The sequence below is a fragment of the Octopus bimaculoides genome, chromosome 20 (assembly GCF_001194135.2).
Source record: "Octopus bimaculoides isolate UCB-OBI-ISO-001 chromosome 20, ASM119413v2, whole genome shotgun sequence".
NCBI lineage: Eukaryota > Metazoa > Mollusca > Cephalopoda > Octopoda > Octopodidae > Octopus > Octopus bimaculoides.
In genome coordinates this window covers 40,871,483-40,886,193 of record NC_069000.1, presented here as the reverse complement: position 1 = coordinate 40,886,193, position 14,711 = coordinate 40,871,483, and the positions used below count along the sequence as shown (strand labels likewise).

The window sequence follows — 14,711 nt, the reverse complement described above, 5'->3', positions numbered from 1 at the left end:
TTGTCATCGCCACGGATGGAGGAAACAGGTAAATGAGGGAGTCGACACCTTTAAAAGAGCACGTATTCTTCATGAAGAATTTAAGCATGCTGCTCGAAAATGCACTGCTAGTGTAATGTATGGGGAAAGCTTGGTCTGCAATGTTTGCAGTCGTGTATGTTTGTCAAGAGCAGGGCTCGTTAGTCACAAACGGAGCCGCAAGTGTAAAGTATAAGGTAGTCTTGAGTGCACAATGTTGCTAAAGGTCAGTGATAGTTTTCCTCGGTCACGAATGGACGGCCATTGTCATCGTATATGCGTTTCTATGTGTACACACACACACATGCGGGCGTCTATCAAGTTCACTCACAGGGTATCGATCAACTTGGGGTTATTGCGGAAGATACTTGCCGAAGGCAGCATATAATAGGACTGAACACGAAACCAAATGTTTGGAACGCGGACTTACTTCACCACACAGCCATTCCTATTAACCTCTCCAGCATTAGATATTGCCCTTTAATCACACTATTGCAAAATATGTACACAATATCCAGTTTTATTTTGATAGATGGATCCAAAGGAAATCCGAGCAAAAAGAAAAAAACATTTCAATCGATAAACAATTGTAAACGATGTTACAAAACATAAACTGTTTTTTTTTTTCCTTTTTATATGATAGCCGCAAGGCCTGCGGAGTTATTTCCCATTGACTGAAAGGCGACCTTGATTGAGTCCAGGCGAGACTGAAGCATGTGAAATAGCAAATCTTTTACAAATCCCATCAAAATCAATTTGAAACAATAAAAACACGGCGATCTTTCGGTAATAGAACCCATAACTTCTGGTTGTTGTGCGCACGCATACTGATTATATTATCGTATAGTGTGTTTGAAACCACGTGAGTTTATTTCATTTTCTGCATAACATCGGCGATTTCCGTAAGTCGGCGTAAAAGCGAAAGAGATAGGGAGAGCGCGATTTGATCAGGAAAAATCTTTTGAAGTTGGCATGTGTCAGTGTGTGTTTGTTGGGGCGTGCGAGACAGAAAGTGTGGTGTGTATGTGAAGTTCTTTCGCTTTTACGCCAACTTCAAAAGACCCTCTTTTCCCTCCAACTCCTTATGTAAAAAAAATTTTTAATTTTTTTACGGAAATCGCCGATGTTGTTCAGAAAAATAAATACACACACGTGATTTTAAACACTATGCTATGATGTAATCAAGTATGCGTGCGCACAACGACCGGAAGTTATGGATTCTAGTACCGAAAGATCACCAAAAACACATTGAATTATAATGTCCTTAATCAAAAACAGAAGAGATGACCACGGTTGGAACGTCTATGATCAGAAATTTATTCGCTTCATAACTTTCATACGTTCAATGGAGCCGAGTTACTACAGGGGTTACCTCCCTTCCACTGTAAATCTAGCAATGAACTTCAGTGATGTTGTGAATGACGATTCTAATGACTGCTTTGAACGAAAGACTTAAAATTTAAATTTCAAAATATTTCTTTATTCTAATTTCTTTCTGTATTAATACTAAGAATATAAATTTATTATACACATCCTCAGCTTACATAAACCATATAACAATATAACGTTAATACGTTTAAAGAAACCGAGTTGTTACACGGATTACCTCCCTTGCACTATAAATCAAAAACATGTATCTAATGTTGGGACGATATGAATGGTGAGCCCCACAGCATTCCCTGATAAATAGAGTTCCAGTCGTAACCAACTAGTCTTCTTCTATTCTTGTTTCCGTAAGTTTTGAATTAAAATCTTCCACCAAACCTTAGTCGCAATTTATGTTCCTAATACTAGCTGAATGATAACGAAGTTATTTTACTAAATTCTTTGTTATATTTAAAGTAATTGAAAGAAACACAGAGCATCTCAACAGAAATATGGTAACAAAAGGGTTAAGAAAAGATACGTGTGCCTACACACACACAAATATGTATATCTATCCCTGTATTTATTTACCATAGTTATTTATCATATATATATATATATATATATATACACACATACTCTTTTACTTGTTTCAGTCATTTGACTGCGGCCATGCTGGAGCACCACCATTTTTTAGTCGAGTAAATCGACCCCAGGACTTATTCTTTGTAAGCCTAGTGCTTATTCTATCGGTCTATTTAGCCGAACCGCTAAGTTACGGAGACGTAAACACACCAGCATCGGTTGTCAAGCGATGTTGGGGGGATAAACACACACACACAAACATATACACACACATACATATATACATATATACGACGGGCTTCTTTCAGTTTCCATCTACCAAATCCACTCACAAGGCTTTGGTCGGCCCAAGGCTATAGAAGTCACTTGCCCAAGGTGCCACGCAGTAGGACTGAGCCCCGAACCATGTGGTTGGTAAGCAAGCTACTTACCACACAGCCACTCCTACACCTACATATATATATTATTATTATTAAAGTATTCTAGGGGGGAGGGGGTTCTGTTATTTTCTTTTACAAAATATGAAATGGGGTGTTTGTAAAATGTAATTTAGTGAAAGGGGACACACACTGAGCTACAAACAGCTGAGAAACACTGGGGTACAGTGTTAACAAAGGCAAGTTCTAATTTTTCATTTCCTGAAACTACTACTTAAAATGCTAGACTTCCTCACCTACCATAGCACTCCAATTATTTCAATTTTGCCATCTTTAATCCTTCAACTGTAGTTTTCACTAACAATGCTGAAAAGTTTACAGCAATTTGCTCCAAACTATATTCACTTATTCATTCACTGGTTTCAGTCATTGGAAAGCAGCCATGCTAAGACTTTAGTCAGTCCTTAAAGTCTGGAATTTATTTTATTCATATCTGTTTGTTTAACCACCGTGTTAGAGGACAGAAATGGAAAAATGCACAAACATACATACATACACATAATTCTTTTTTGGAATATTTTGGAGTACGAAAATCCCTTTTGGATAGCAAAAGTCAAAGGCTAGCTGTAAGATCTGAATTAATATCTTCACATTGAGTCCACTCTGTGGAGTGGTTAGTGTTAGGAAGGGCATCCAGCCGTAAAATCCCTGCTAAAACAGATACAGTAGCCTAGGGTAGTTTTTCTACCTGGCCAGTTCCTGTCAGCTATCCTGCCCATGCATGCATGGAAGATGGACATTAAATGATGATGATGGTGATGCTATTATATTTCTTTTAAGCTTTATGTGTGTGCTTCAAGATTTACTATTTCAAAAAACGATTATAGCACACTTTCTTGAACATTTATAAAATTCTTGACATCAGTACACACACATACATTATTATCGTTTTAATGCGTACTTGTCCATGCTTGCATAAATCAGATGAAATTCACTGAGCCTGAGTTTACTAGTTGGGTACCCATCCTGTCACCAACCATTACTTGCTTCTAAGCAAGGTAATGTTACACTCAACTGTCAAGCAACAAAATTCCCGTGCATAATTACAAGCTTATTGGAATCTTATTAAGTTTCTTTCAACCATTTGAAGTTTTTCAAATTTCCACCAAATTATTTTATCAATTTCTAGAAAGAAAACTAATGCAATTTTTGTCAAGGGAACACATTATTGTAGGGATATTCCCCAATGATCCCTTGTGGTTGAGCATCAAATTGCACTTGGAACATATAATAAATGCAGAGTCCCAAACAACCACAACAGTGAAACATACGTCGGAACAAATTATATGAACTTGTGTTTATTGTAATTTCCCCCTCAAATCATAGAGATATATTCTCTCTGTATTCTGCAAAATGCACACATACTACAACATATCAAATTTGTGAACTACATTGCTGTTTAGAAATAATACATTTCTAAATCTCTCAGAGAGATTTATGCAGTAGTGATACAATGAAGTAGTTGTATGCTGTCAACTTAATGTGACAGTCCCCTGAAGGGAATAACACTACTGTTGGTTAGACCGAGGAAGCTGCACCGCTTCCTGTTGGCCTCGACACATTTCCTGTGTCCTTATGACGAGCAAAGACTCAGAAACATGTCTCTGGATGCAGGCTTAGCTGGGTAGAGGTGCTTGTCTCCCCCTTGTAAACATAAGGACACAGGAAATGTGTCAAGACCGACAGGAAGTGGTGCAGCTTCCTAGGTCTAACCAACAGTAGTATTATTCCCTTCAGGGGACTGTCACATTAAGTTGACAGCATACAACTACTACATTGTTGTTGTTTCATGAAAGACGAAGACACTAGAGTAACTAGAACTAGGTTCTCTCTACATGGTGCAACGATTCCAACTTTGAGGCTACACATCAAGTAAAATCTCTTACAATAGAAAGATGAAGCATTCTGAATGGATTTCTACAGCTTTTACAACAATTCTTGTCTTTGTGGTTATTTTTTTATTTAGAGAGAGAAGGGCCAACTCTTGCAGTAACAACTTTTTAAGTTTTTGACATTTTTAAATTAAATTTTATTTTATTTAATTTTAATATAAAGGCACAGACGTCCCTGTGTGGTTAAGAAGCTTGCTTCCCAACCATGTGGTGTCAGGTTCAATCCCACTGCCTAGCACTTTGAGCAAGCTTCTTATAATACAGCTTGTGAAAAACCAAGTCTTGAGTGGATTTGGTAGATGGAAACAGTTGTTGATCCTTTATAAAACACAAAGACGACCCATATCAGAATAATACTCAAAAATCTAGTTAACAAATAAACATACAAATAAATAAAATGACAGCCACTACCTTATTGATAGATTTTGGCATATTTATTTTTTCTTTCCTAACTACAAGAATTCCCGCTCCTCAAAACATGAAAGTGATATCCATTTTCAACCAATGATATCTGAAGCCATCTTTTCTCCATTCAACATCCCAAATGAATCTCATCTATACAACTGCAACAAAAAAGAAAATTCCTTCACTTCCAAGAACTCCCTTCCTGCTCAATGTCAATAATAAAAAAATCAAACTGAACATCAACTATATCAACTTTAGAAATTCGTTGAGATCTGGAAAACTTCTTTTTTGACTAACTTATTTATTAAATAAGTTATTATTAATAATATTAATGATATTATTATTATTAATAATATTAATAATAAATATTTATTAATTTCTTGCTTCTGTACTTATACTCTGCCATGAATGTCCCCCTTTCTCTAGTTCCTTTTGTGTTGATCTACGCCACGAGTTCTTAGGCCTACCCCTCTTTCTATATCCATCCGGATTCCACTGTACAGCAAGAAATTAAAATAAGTTTTTCGAAACAAAACAAAAAACCGCAATTTAACCAAACCCCTCACTATTTCTAGCAAACAATGACCATTAAAATACTATTGTTTTCTTTTTCGTTCAAACTACAAACTTCTACCTCCAAATACACTTTGACGATATAACAGATTAGTCCTTAATAAGTCATTTATTTTATGGATTTATTTTATTGTTGCCACAGTGACAAAAACAGTCAACTTTGCTAAGACTTGAATGCAACTCAACTGATATTTCACACCGTCTACATCAATGAGATAAGATACATATGATATGGAGACGTCCATATGAATTATGATGACATTGATAGAGTAAGTGAAAGCAAATGACTTCATCAAGAAACAAGAAACTCAACCGACAGGATCATACCTTAGACCTTTTACTGCGATTATAGACAATAAATAATCAGCTTGTATAGCCCAGGCGCTTTAATACAGTCACAAACAAATAAGGTGAATACCTCTGATTCTTTAATGCAGTCATACGCAATAAATATATTAACAGGGAATAGATCTCTGACACTTTACTAGCAATCACGGACAATAAATAAGTTAAGTTGACATGTAGTAACATCTGGTCCTCGACTGCAATCACAGATGATAAATACGTTGCCAGAGACCATACACCTGGTTCTTTACTGCAATTAGCCGTAATAAATATAATAACTGAGAATAAAGCTCTTGTTCTTTACCGCAATCACGCACAACAAACTAATAATGAGTGTGTTGTTGGCACTCCGTCGCTTACGACGTCGAGGGTTCCAGTTGATCCGATCAACGGAACAGCATGCTCGTGAAATTAACGTGCAAGTGGCTGAGCACTCCACAGACACGCGTACCCTTAACGTAGTTCTAGGGGATATTCAGCGTGACACAGTGTGACAAGGCTGACCGTTTGAATTACAGGCACAACATAAAAGAAGTAAGAGTGAGAGAAATTTGTGGTGAAAGAATACAGCAGGGTTCGCCACCATCTCCTGCCGGAGCCTCGTAGAACTTTAGGTGTTTTCGCTCAATAAACACTCACAACGCCCGGTCTGGGAATCGAAACCGCGATCCTATGGCCGCGAGTCCGCTTGCTTTAACCACTGGGCCATTGCGCCTCCACTAATGAGTATACCTCAAGCTCTTTACTAGCAATTACAGACGACAGAAGATAAGTTGTCACAGGCCATATACCTCTGGCATTTAACTTACAGACACAGACAATAAACGAGACAAATACAATCGGACCGGAAGCAGGTAAAATTCTCCTCAACCGACACAGTTACCTCCCTTCATTCCCAACTAATGGTACTTTGTTAAACGCCAATAATTGAAGTCAATAATAATAATATATATACATACATGTACATATATACAAATATATTTATACACACACACACACACACACAGAACTATATATGTATCGGTATAAGTATGTATATATGTATTTATATTATTTGTATATAATTACCTACTTGTTTTGCTACGTTTCTACAATGGAAATTAATCCTGATGACTAAAATTCTACACCATGTTCATATTCCCTCCAAGATTCATCGGTTTTCTTCCTTCTAAAACTCTTATATTCTGCTCGATTTGGTCTTTCAAATGAAACTGAGGAAAAGAGAAATAACGGTAAGCAATCGGAACTTCCTCTGTTCTTTTTGTTTATTTATTTATTTATTTATTTATTATAATAATTTTTTTTTTAATGTAGACATGATCGAAGTAACACGCAACATACGAAGTACTTTCTATTTATTTTCTCGGGACACCGAAGAGGTTTACGCTTTGTGTTATGTGTATAGATAGATAGACACATAGATAGATACATAGACAGTTAGATAGATAGATATGAGTGTATTTGTATATGTGGTGCTGTCTGGGCTCCAGGTCAGAGACGATTGAGCATTTCAACCATGACAAACCCTTCTTTTCTATCTTTTTTTAGTGTATCTTGGACTACGATTGTCCAGTGTGACTTTCCTTGTTGAGGACGATCGGGTACTATTTTAAGGGAATGTAGCTGCCATTTCTTTACTATTAGATCGACTGCAAGAAGGCTTCTCCGTTGGTTCGAACCATTCTGCGGGCCAAAACGAAAGAACGCCGTTCGATGTATGTTATGTAGGTACACGCACGTGTGTGTATGCAAGTAGACGTGTTTATTATATGTGAGTGTAACTATAAAGAATATATGTATATATATATATATAAAAATATATAGCCATTCCTTCGATATAACTCGACAAAATCAAAACATTATATATATATGTATATATATATAACCATCGTTATTATCGATTTAATATTCAATTTCCTATGCTTGTATAGATCAAAAGAAATTCATTGAAATTTTCTGTGGTCAGAAGTTCTTCCTGTCGTCAATCCTTTTCCTTTTCCTGAGCAAGGTTACAATTTCCCCAAGACTGTGCATGTTTCCTTAAAAAAATTGCTAACACCGTCTGTATGGTGGTGGTGTTTGTTTACGGACATTCGCGCACGCGCGCGCGCACATACTGTGGACGATATTTCGTTTTTCAGTTTCCTTCTACCAGCTTCATTTACAAGGCTTTGATCGTCCCATAGCTATAGTTAAAGAAGAGACACTTGCCCAAAGTGCCTTGAACTTCTTAATCACACAGCCACGTGTGTATATACACACACATATTTGTCGTTGTTATTGTAGTCTAACTCTGGTTACCCTTGATCAAGCGGACCTATGTTCAGAGGCATTCCAGACACGACCCCCACAACCCTCCTATCTTTTTAGGCTTGTCTTGGAATATCTTGTCCAACTTGTTCTCTTTTTCAGGACAATGCAGTGCTATGTAAGTGGGGATTTAGTGACTAATTCTTGAGTGTCAAGTAGACTACTAAATGCCTCCCCACTTTATATAGTTGTGTGTGTGTGTATATATATATATATATATATATATATATATAGTGGTTGGCGTTAGGATGGGCATCCAGCTGTAGAAACTCTGCCAAATTTAGATTGGAGCCTGGTGTTGCCATCCGGTTTCACCAGTCCTCAGTGAAGTCGTCCAACCCATGCTAGCATGGAATGCGGACGTTAAACGATGATGATGATGTGTGTGTAGACCACTCTGCAGAGTGATTGGTGTTAGGGAGGGCATCCAGCCATAAAATCCCTGCATATATGGGTACAGGACGTCACCAACGGTTCAAACAACATGAAATACGTAAACGAGAAAAAAATGGAGAACAGGACAAGTAAACACAGAGAAAGAACCCTTCATCGGTTGTCGGCTGTCTATCTGTTCTTCATTTTGAGCATTCAATGACAACTTTATGAGTCTTCAAAGACTGTTGCTCCCATAAATTCTAAAATTGAATTTAGGGCTTGAAATGAGAAGTAGATAGACAGCCGACAACTGATGAAGGGTCCTTTTTCTGTGTTTACTTGTCCTCTTCTCAAGCTTTTTCTTGTTTACATATTTAATTCGTTTGTTGGTGATGTGATGATGTATTTTTGGCCAGGAACTTATTAAAGGAAGAAGTAGCAGATGTACTGTTGGGGATGGTAATGGAGGTGATGCTAGCAACTATGGGTAGGATTGGGGGTCTTTTTCTTAGCCAAACTGCAAGGGCAGTGAAATGTCACCAAGCTTATCCAAAAGCAGAAATACAAATGCCCACACTACCCAGCATGCCCAGAGGCAAATACATGCACACTGAATGCTGATGGTGAGGGTACTGGTGAATACATACATATACACACACACACACATTCAGAAAAGCAAATATATAATCATATATGCTTATGAACTTGTTCATACATGCAGTGCTTGATATCAGTTCAGATTAAGGTGAGGCAAGACCTTCGTACATTGGGCCTCACCGAGGCGATGACTACTGACCGAGACCTTTGGAAGTGTGCTGTGCGTGAGAAGACCCGGCAAGCCAAGTAAGATCGTTGCCAGTGCCCCTGGACTGCTCTTGTGCGGGTGGCACATAAGATGCACCATTTTGAGCGTGGCCGTTGCCAGTACCACCTGACTGGCTCCCGTAGGATTTTCGAGCGAGATCGTTGCCAGTACCCCTGGACTGGCTTGTGCGGGTGGCACATAAAAGACACCATTTCGAGCGTGGCCGTTGCCAGTATCGCCTGACTGGCCTTCGTGCAGGTGACACGTAAAAGCACCTACTACACTCTCTGAGTGGTTGGCGTTAGGAAGGGCATCCAGCTGTAGAAACTCTGCCAAATTTAGATTGGAGCCTGGTGTTGCCATCCGGTTTCACCAGTCCTCAGTCAAATCGTCCAACCCATGCTAACATGGAAAGCGGACGTTAAACGATGATGATGATGATGATGATGATTAACTATCTGTCTGTCTGTCTGTCTACCCATTCATTCATCCATCAATACAGTCATTCAGTCGATCAGTCGATGAATCAGTGTAACCAAATATCTATCTGACTGAATATCTGTGTCTTTCTGTCTAATCATTCTGCTTGTCTATCTTTCTACCTAACAATCTCTGTTGAACTACTTATCCTCTCATCCATCCATCCATCAGTCTATCTGTGTGTCTGCCACTTGCTTGCCTTGCTCAGAAGTCAGTGATGCAAGCAATTGTTGTGTCACTGGACTTGGAGCTGGTAAAAATGTGCTTTCCTATAAAATGTTATATAATAAATTAGAAATAATACATTTCTAAATCTCTCAGAGAGACTTAAGCAGTAGTGATGCGATAAAGTAGTTGTATACTGCCAACTTAACGTGACAGTCCCAATAAGGGAATATACTACTGCTGTTTAGCCCTGTCATGCTACTTCAGTCTGATGACGAGCAAAGACTCAGAAACATGTCCCTGAATGCTGGCTAGGCTGGGTGGAGGAGTTTGTCTCCCCCTCGCAAACATAAGGACACAGGAAATGTGTCAAGGCCGACAGGAAGTGGTCCAGCTTCCTAGGGCTAAATAGCAGTAGTATGATTCCCTTATTGGGACTGTCACGTTAAGTTGGCAGAATACAACTACGTTATATAATGAGTTATACTAATTTGACTAAACAGATGTTGAGGGCTCTAGCAAAAGCAGTTTTGTTTCCAGGAACCAAATGATTGTAAATTTTGGATTTGGATTTAACACTTTTTCAATAGACTCAAGCTTTCTTTAATAAATTTTCTAAGGATAAACTCCTCAGCCTTTTTACAATATAATTTATATTTCATTTGATGTAACTATTCACATTACATTCATTCCAGCTATATACTCCAACAATGCTTTAATCTCAGAAAGTAGGGGTTACATATCTAATTATAGTTTTAAAGTGTCATTGTTTTAATTTGCTTTAGGTGTTCAGTCTTAGCTTTACTCCTAATGTTCTTTAGATTTTTGAACTGGTAACAAAGAGGTTCCTGATTTTCTTTTATAATATTTTTATAATCTATTACTTTTATGCTGTTTTATTTCAACTTTTTTTATTGTTTTTCAAATTTTGTCTTATGCTTTGTCTGCAACTTTTAAAATATCTACACCAACAGAGCTGTAGCCTTTAACTCTTTGACATTTGAGCTGCCCATATCCAGCAACTCAATTATTCTACCTCTTTTACGTTCAGTCTGGCCAGATTTGGCCTGTTGTACCCACCCCACAATGTCATTCTAAAAATAAACAATCACATCATTGAAATTTCAAAGCTATGAGGTAATGTATGATTGATTTAAGACAATGTGAACAAGTAAGCTTTATATTTGGCAGAGCAATCTGAATCGTAAGGGGTTATGCCCTAACTTTTAACTGGTATGGATACTAAAAGGTAACATGATGTTTCACATTGGACATATATGTTGTGAGCTTTCAATTAAGATAAGAAATATATGATTAATCTATGAACAGATAGAGGAGTCAGAATTGAAAATTTTGTATACCAACTCCACAGAACTGTAGTTCCTCATAACTTATTTCAGTCATTTGACTGCGGCCATGCTGGAGCACCGCCTTTAGTCGAGCAAATCGACCCCAGGACTTATTCTTTGTAAGCCTAGTACTTATTCTATCGGTCTCTTTTGCCGAACTGTTAAGTTACGGGGACATAAACACACCAGCATCGGTTGTCAAATGATGTTGGCGAGACAAACACAGACACACAAACACACACATATATATATATACACATATAAATATATACGACGGGCTTCTTTCAGTTTCCGTCTACTAAATCCACTTACAAGCCTTTGGTCGGCCCGAGGCTATAGTAGAAGACACTTGCCCAAGGTGCCACGCAGTGGGACTGAACCCGGAACCATGTGGTTGGTAAGCAAGCTACTTACCACACAGCCACTCCTGCGCCTATGATGTGAAAGTTTAGATGTTTTTTTGTTTCATGGGTTGCCAAGACAAGCTGTGAGTACATATATCTTACTTAATTAATCTGTCCATAAGCCTGTCAGTTTGTCCATCTGTCCATCATAGCCAAACTCTTAGGGTGTCAAAAATGAAACTATCAGCCAGTCTATCAAACTCTCTGTCTGTTCATTTACCTATTGCCTGGTGAATAGATTGTTCTGCTTGATAGACAGATGAATAGGCTATACAGCTTGAGAGATGTGATGACAGATGGGTAGTTCAGAGCTCACAGCTTCTCTTGGTCACCTGCATAGCTATCAATGTACACCTAACTTTTCATAAAGTTCTGTAGTGACAGACAGATTTATTTCAGTAAAATAGTAATTTTTGAAATGAACTAAACCTGGGACTATGTAGTTGGAAGCATATATATAGACATATATGCATAGTTAAAATAAACTTCTGTACCTGGTTTTTGTTGACATGTACAAAGCCTTTGACAGGGTCCCCCACTCCCTTATCTGATGGTCAATGCAGAAGCTAGGGATATACAAGTGGTTGGTGAGAGCTGTACAAGCCATGTACAGAGATGCTGTAATTTAAAACTGTCACACAATGTCAAGACAAAGGTATACACAAAGACTCACACACATGCACATGCAAACAGCTGGTTTCTTTCAGTTTCCATCTACCTGACCGACTCAGAAGGCTTTTGGTTGGCCTGGGCCTATAATAGAAGATACCCAAAATGATCCCAAGACAACATGGTTGGGAAACAAGTTTCGTAACCACACAACCACACCTGTGTCTAGGTCACACCTTCACCTATGTATGTATATATTTATGTGTGTGTACACATACATAAAGACCCCCTTTGGTCATGAATGACCATGGAATTGCATCTAGAATATTCCCCTCCGAGGTACAAGTCTCAGCAAGGTTGTTTATGGAAGGCCAGCAGTTGCCCATGCACACCGGCCTCCCCTCTCCACACCACTGATGTTATCCAAGGGAAAGCAAAGGGGCCGATACAGCTTGGCACCAGTGATGTTGCAACTCATTTCTACAGCTGAGTTAACTGGAGCAACGTGAAATAAAGTGTCTTGCTCAAGAACACAACACACAGCCTGGTTCAGGAATCAAACTCACTACCTCATGACTGTGAGCCCGGCACTCTACACACTCATATACAAGTATGTTTAAGTGATTAAGTTGTTTGCTTCACAAACATGAGGACTTTGATTCAATCCCACTGAATGGTACCTTGGAAGTCTTTTTATAACCTCTGTAGTTCATTGCTGTACTCACAAAGGCACCCACCACATGAGAATTGATATCTTAAAACTAAGGTGCCACATAAAGAAGCATTGGTATGGGTGCTGGTACCATTGTAAAAATCACTGGTAATGGTGCCACATAAAATGCATCCAGTACACTCAGGAAAGTGGTTGGCATTAGAAAGGGCACCCAACTGTAGAAACCAAGCCAAAACAGACTATGGAACCTGGTGCAACCTCTGGCCTGCTGATCTGCTCTACTAAAGTGTTATATGTGAAATTGGGTAGACAGAAACTATCTCGAAGCCCACTATGTCACACTGGTTCTGTCCAAGAATTACACCAAAGGTAAAAGTCTGTGGAATACTCAGCCACATACACAGAAAGCACTGAGTTAGTAGTTCAGTTTATTAAACAACTGAAATAGTCATCATTGAACTTAATAGAAGATTTAAGATAGTAGGGTGTAATCTGAGAGAGATTTGGCTGCTGTTTCTAGCAAATCGAATAACCATGTAGTAGTTCCATCATTGACTCTTTGCTTTTCAAATATCAGGGTGTTATATAACTTGATATTTTTGTCATTGTTAATTAGGTTCTCTCAACCCTGTTTGAGCAGACCATTGGCTCAAATGTAAACCAATGAAATACTTAGCAGAGGAACCACAATTCTTATAACCTCCACCCCCACCCCATCCCCACTACACTCTGTATTTCAGTCTTGCTCAAGCTTACTCAATATTCTGTCTTCCAGTCAAGTGGAGCATGTCATTCAGTATATGTGAACGTTTATGACTGAGGTGCGGGAGAAACAGGTGGTCTGAAACTTGAGTCAGTGCACCAAAGTTTTTCAAAGGCTTTTGTTTATTGTTGATGGTTACTATTGTTTGTTTGTTTTGTATTTTTGCCGTTTTCCATCCTTGTTTCATAGTTTCATAAATGGTTTTGCTTTGGGGGGAAGGGAAGGGGTTTTTTTGTTGTTGCTTTTTTTTTTTGCAGCTGGTTGCCTTTCTTGCTGATAAATCAATCAAATAAGTTAAATATCTCTGTTTAGGCAAACAAATGAACTGGAGCAAAGAGAATTATGACACCTTGTTTAACTCCTTTCATGTCAATCGATCTAAGTTCCCCCTCTCTTTGGGTTCTATGATACAGAACTCCCCATTCATAGTAAAATTTAAACCATAATAAAAGCATTAGAATCTTTTGTTAAAAAATATTCTGAAAACCAGCTTAATAATGAATAAATTAGTCATTTTGTGAATTATTTGTTGTATTTCATTATTTTAGAGTTTTTTTCTATTTTTTAACAGGCATCACCGTGTGGTTAAGATGCTTGCTATGCATCCAAATAACTTTAGTTCAGTTCCACTGCATGTCACTTTGGGCAGGTGTCTTCTACAAGAGCCCTAAGCTAACCAATGCCTTGTGAGTGAATTTGATAGATGGAAACTGTAAGGGAGCCTGTCCTGTGTGTGTGTGTGTGTTTGTCTTTATATTTCCATAACATAGCAGTTCAGCAAAAGAGACCAATTGAATAAGTACCAGACTTAAAAAATAAATATTGCGGTCAATCTGTTTAACTAAATCCTTCAACAGGGTGCCACAGCATGGCCACAGTCCAATGACTGAAACAGGTGAAAGATAAAACACATGAACAATGTATCATCATCATCATCATCATCATCGTTTAACGTCCGCTTTCCATGCTAGCATGGGTTGGACGATTTGACTGAGGACTGGTGAAACCGGATGGCAACACCAGGCTCCAGTCTGATTTGGCAGAGTTTCTACAGCTGGATGCCCTTCCTAACGCCAACCACTCAGAGAGTGTAGTGGGTGCTTTTACGTGTCACCCGCACGAAAACGGCCACGCTCGAAATGGTGTCTTTTATGTGCC

General features: G+C 38.4%; 1 protein-coding gene across 1 annotated transcript in view; it reads left to right on the top strand.

Moving 5' to 3' along the window:
* The first annotated feature begins 6,508 nt into the window (after nucleotides 1-6,508).
* LOC106877961 (uncharacterized) overlaps nucleotides 6,509-14,711 on the top strand; it is a 21,298-nt gene continuing 13,095 nt past the window's right edge. The window contains exon 1 of the mRNA XM_014927038.2: nucleotides 6,509-6,852. The gene's annotated coding sequence lies outside the window, so the exon portion shown is untranslated. The remainder of the gene's footprint in view (nucleotides 6,853-14,711) is intronic.